This window comes from Oryzias melastigma, linkage group LG3 (genome assembly GCF_002922805.2).
Source record: "Oryzias melastigma strain HK-1 linkage group LG3, ASM292280v2, whole genome shotgun sequence".
NCBI classification, from domain to species: domain Eukaryota; kingdom Metazoa; phylum Chordata; class Actinopteri; order Beloniformes; family Adrianichthyidae; genus Oryzias; species Oryzias melastigma.
In genome coordinates this window covers 7,736,589-7,741,088 of record NC_050514.1, presented here as the reverse complement: position 1 = coordinate 7,741,088, position 4,500 = coordinate 7,736,589, and the positions used below count along the sequence as shown (strand labels likewise).

Genomic DNA, 4,500 nt, shown 5'->3' with positions numbered 1-4,500 from the left:
GATAGACTGACAGACACACGGTTTGGAGTCATTCATCGATTTATTTTTTCATTTCTTGGAAACAGGAAAAGATGAGAAGTGAGCGAGTTTTATTCCAAGTTGTCACGGGATGCTGCAACCAAAATTGCCGTTATCAACATGTTTGGATTACCGGAGGAAATAAAGTGTCTGGAAGTGGCGGAATAAACTGCTGTCATGTAAAACAGCAGAGGAAGAAAACATTTGTAGCCCTGTGCAAGATTGTACAATCCTGATCCTTAACGTATCTTTTTCCTTTTGTTTTTTATCCATCCATCCATCTTCTTGGCCGCTTTTTCGCTTTCGGGGTCACGGGGGTGCCGGAGCCTATCCCGGCTACTGATGGGCGAAGGCGGGGTACACCCTGGACAGGTCACCAGTCTGTCTCAGGGCCTCAATCACACCCATTCACTCTCACATTCACACCTAGGGGCAATTTAGAGTCACCAATGAACCTATGAAGCATGTTTTTGGACGGTGGGAGGAAGCCGGAGTCCCCGGTGAAAACCCACGCATGCACAGGGAGAACATGCAAACTCCACACAGAAAGGTCCCAGCTGGGATTCGAACCGGGACCTTCTTGCTGTGAGGCAAGAGCGCTAACCACTGCGCCACCGTGCAGCCCCTTTTGTTTTTTATTTGACACTAAACTGAATGTTTCATTATGATAAACATTTTAAGTGCTATATTAACATTCTAAGAGGTTATTATTGCCGTTAACGTCTGAAAACATACTCTGACCGTAAAATGCTTTAGAGAAAGTGAGGCGACACCCACACAGCTACCGTAAATGATGTTTTAGTGGAAGTGACGTGTGGTTCACGCATGCGGGGTGAACGGTGCAACAGATAGACTTCCACATACAGAAATTGTAGCGACAGGCTGCACAGTGAAAAGCAAAACGCATTTCCGGTGTTTGATAACACAAATTTTCTACTTACTAGAAAATCAGACAGACGGACGGACGGACGGACAGACAGAAATTCCCTGTCTGGTTATGTACTACCATATTTGAGGGTTTAAAGGAAGTTGTTGCTTGAAATTCTTTATATTTATTATCCATACAATAATGACAGAACTTTATCACCTGCTACAGTGGAAGACCAAAACGGCTCATTTTTTTCTCTACTCACCGGCGTCCCAAAAGTGGCAAAAGTCCAGAATCTTGTGATTACCCAGAACGCCATTGGCTCCAATGCAATCTCATATCCATACATCCATCCTCCAAGATCACAGGACTGCTAGATCTAACCCAGCTGCTGTGGCCGAAGACAATCTCATCAAATCTCTTGATATTATCATCTTTATCAGCTTCAAATGTTACAACCTGCCTTACCGTTTGACTCACTTCTTCAGACTCCACTTCCTAACTTAATTTGTTTTTTAAGCATACATGCTTCCACTATCAGAGGAACTAAATCTGAACATAAACCAAGATAAGCTGGACTCTGAAGAGAAGGGGCGAGGGAAAAAACGTTTGTGAGAAAACAAAAGGAAGATAATAAAACATATCATGTTTCTGTCAGGTCATTGTGTGTATGCAAACACAAAAAGCTTCTAGAATGACAGTGAGCACAGATAAGATTTATGTTCAACTCATCTTCCAGTCAAAATGACCACAAAAACAGCTCAAATCACTTCAAGCTGAAGGGAGTTATTTAGATCTTCAAGACAGATCTTCAAAACAGACCCTTTCCTCAGGTTCAAACACCACTGCAATCATTTTCTCAAAGAAAAAATTAAGTTTGTGTTCCATTAAACAAGAAGACAAAGTTAAAACCAAAATGCAACACGAATGAAAAAACTTTTTTTTATCCACTTAACAGGTTTCTTTCGGTGAGTCAGTCTGCCGTAACGCCTCAGCAGAAAAAAACACGTCATTGAGATCTCCAGATTTATTAAGAAGAGAAAATGTCCCCGACGTTCCTGAATGATGAAGATGATGATGAAGCTTATCCATGTTTTCTGCTTTTAAAGAGCAACATTCGACAGCGCTAAGGCTGCAGAGGTGATGCTGTGGTCCAGCAGCGTGTCAGGATCCTCCGGGGGTGAGGGTTGCGTGTTTGGTGAAAGATCTCTCAGAGCTCCAGCAGCAAACAGAGTTTCTGTGCAGAACACGTGCATGTAATTCTTTATACAGGTTCAGGTGGAACAAAGGCTTTTCTAAGGCTCTGCTTCAGCATCACCACCGAGCAGAGTGGATCAATAACTACTGACTTCATCTGCTTCAGCCCAAAAACATGCTGGCATCGGCTCTCCTGCGCTCTGTGCGCCACGCACTCTGCTTCTCCTCTAGGATGGAGCAAAAGTTGTCCAGATTCGTATGGATCCTGAACATGGACCCGATCAGCTACTGAGAAGCTGCAGGAGCTCAGTAGAAATGGACCAGAGCGCAGACTCTCGGAGGCTGCGGTGCCTCTAACTGCAAAATCACTTTCCAAAGCACAGTCTGCGCGGAAACAGCACAAAGCCACATTTACCTTCAGGTTCCGACTCCCTCCGCCCTGTCCTCTTTCTTCTGGTGTTTCTTAAAGCCGCTCCATACCGCCGACTCCTGGGGTGCACCGAGGACCGAGGAGCATCTGTGTCTGGAAAACTTCCCGTCAAAGTGCGAGGAGGGAGGGGGCGGAGAAGACCGACAGACAGAGCTCTGCAGCGGAGAAACCCGAGCAGCGCGGCGCCAAACCCTGCCAGTCAGCGCTGCTGCGAGCGGAGCCGAGGAGGAGGAGGAGGAGGAGGAGGAGGAGGAGGAGGGACCTGGGCGTGCGCCTGCTGACGGCACGGCCGTGCTGGCATGCCTCACACTGACCACCAGAATGTGCCAACAAAGAATTACTCTTTTAATCACAGAGCTGAGGTGATGCTGCGAACGGAACCGAACCAGAACCTGCGTGTAAACCACCATCAGCATCTGGATCGCTTACACATCCCACTAAAGTCATCTTCTCATTTAGTGTTTTGGCGCGTTTCCTTCAGACGCTTCTGTGTTTGGATATGTTCACTAAACTGATCCCATCCAGAGGTTTATCAAACCCAGTTTCTATTTCCAATTTTAAAGATCTACTCCAATGAAAATAGGGTTTTTAATCTGTTCTTTGATCATTTTTCTTATGATAAAAAATCAAATATCATGAAAATTAAGATGAAAGTAGTTGTATTTCTGTAGCCTGTTTTTTTCTTTAAAATCTCAGACAAAAATGCCACATGAAAGATTGTATTTGCCCCAATCTCCCTGCTCCGCTGATGCATTTGCTTGCAGACAAATAGATCCATGAACGTCTTTGTGTTTGAGTTGGAATCTGAATCAAAACCATGGGTTGTGGGGAGCTGTAAGCTTGGAGTGTGGCAAGGCAAGTTTATTTGTATAGCACATTTCATGTACAGAGACAATTCAAAGTGCTTTACATAAAACATTAAAATAAATAGTAAAAATGTCATTCATCTTCATTCAAATCATTAAAATAAAATTAAAAGAAATTAAAAAGATTTTAATTTAAAACAAGCATAGATAGACAGTGCGGACGTAAACTTTTGAATACATATTAATCAAATGCAGCTGAGAACAGGTGAGTCTTTAACCTGGATTTAAATACACTGAGTGTTTCAGCAGATCTAAGGTTTTCTGGAAGTCTATTCCAGATCTGTGGAGCGTAGAAGCTGAATGCAGCTTCTCCATGTTTAGTTCTGACTCTAGGAACTGATAAAAGACCGGATCCAGATGACCGGAGAGGTCTGGCTGGTACATACTGGGTCAGGAGGTCAGTCATGTATTTTGGTGCTAAACCATTCAAAGCTTTATAAACCAGTAACAGAACTTTAAAGTCTATCCTCTGACAGACAGGTAACCAGTGTAAAGACCTCAGAACTGGACTGATGTGGTCTACTTTCTTGGTCCTTGTGAGAACCCGAGCAGCAGAGTTCTGAATAAGCTGCAGTTTCCTGATGGATTTTTTTGGTAGTCCTGTAAAAACACTGTTACAGTAATCAAGTCGACTAAAGATGAAAGCATGCACTAGTTTCTCCAGGTCCTGCTTAGACATCAGATCTTTAATCCTTGAGATATTTTTGAGATGATAATAGGCTGATTTAGTGACTGCCTTAATGTGTTTATCAAAATTTAGGTCTGTGTCTATCACTACACCCAAGTTTCTGGCCTGGTTGGTAGTTTTTAGTTGAATAGATTGAAGCTCTGTAGTGACGTCTAACCTTTTTTCTTTAGCCCCAAAGACAATAACCTCAGTTTTGTTTTTGTTTAATTGAAGTAAGTTGTGACACATCCAGTCATTAATGTCCTCAATGCATTTACCAAGAGCCTGTACAGGGCCTCGGTCTCCTGGTGTCAGTCTAATATATATCTGTGTGTCATCTGCATAGCTATGGTAACTAATGTTGTTGTTCTTTATAACCTGGGCCAGTGGGAGCATGTAGATGTTAAATAGAAGTGGTCCCAGGATGGAGCCTTGGGGCACTCCACATGTAATT

The 4,500-nt window shown here is 43.3% G+C and overlaps 1 protein-coding gene across 1 annotated transcript in view; it reads right to left on the bottom strand.

The window, feature by feature from the left end:
• The window catches only part of LOC112160641 (SH3 and multiple ankyrin repeat domains protein 2), a 531,836-nt gene extending 528,920 nt beyond the window's left edge, over positions 1–2,916 (bottom strand). The window contains exon 1 of the mRNA XM_036217187.1: positions 2,499–2,916. The gene's annotated coding sequence lies outside the window, so the exon portion shown is untranslated. The remainder of the gene's footprint in view (positions 1–2,498) is intronic.
• Between the last annotated feature and the right edge of the window lie 1,584 nt (positions 2,917–4,500).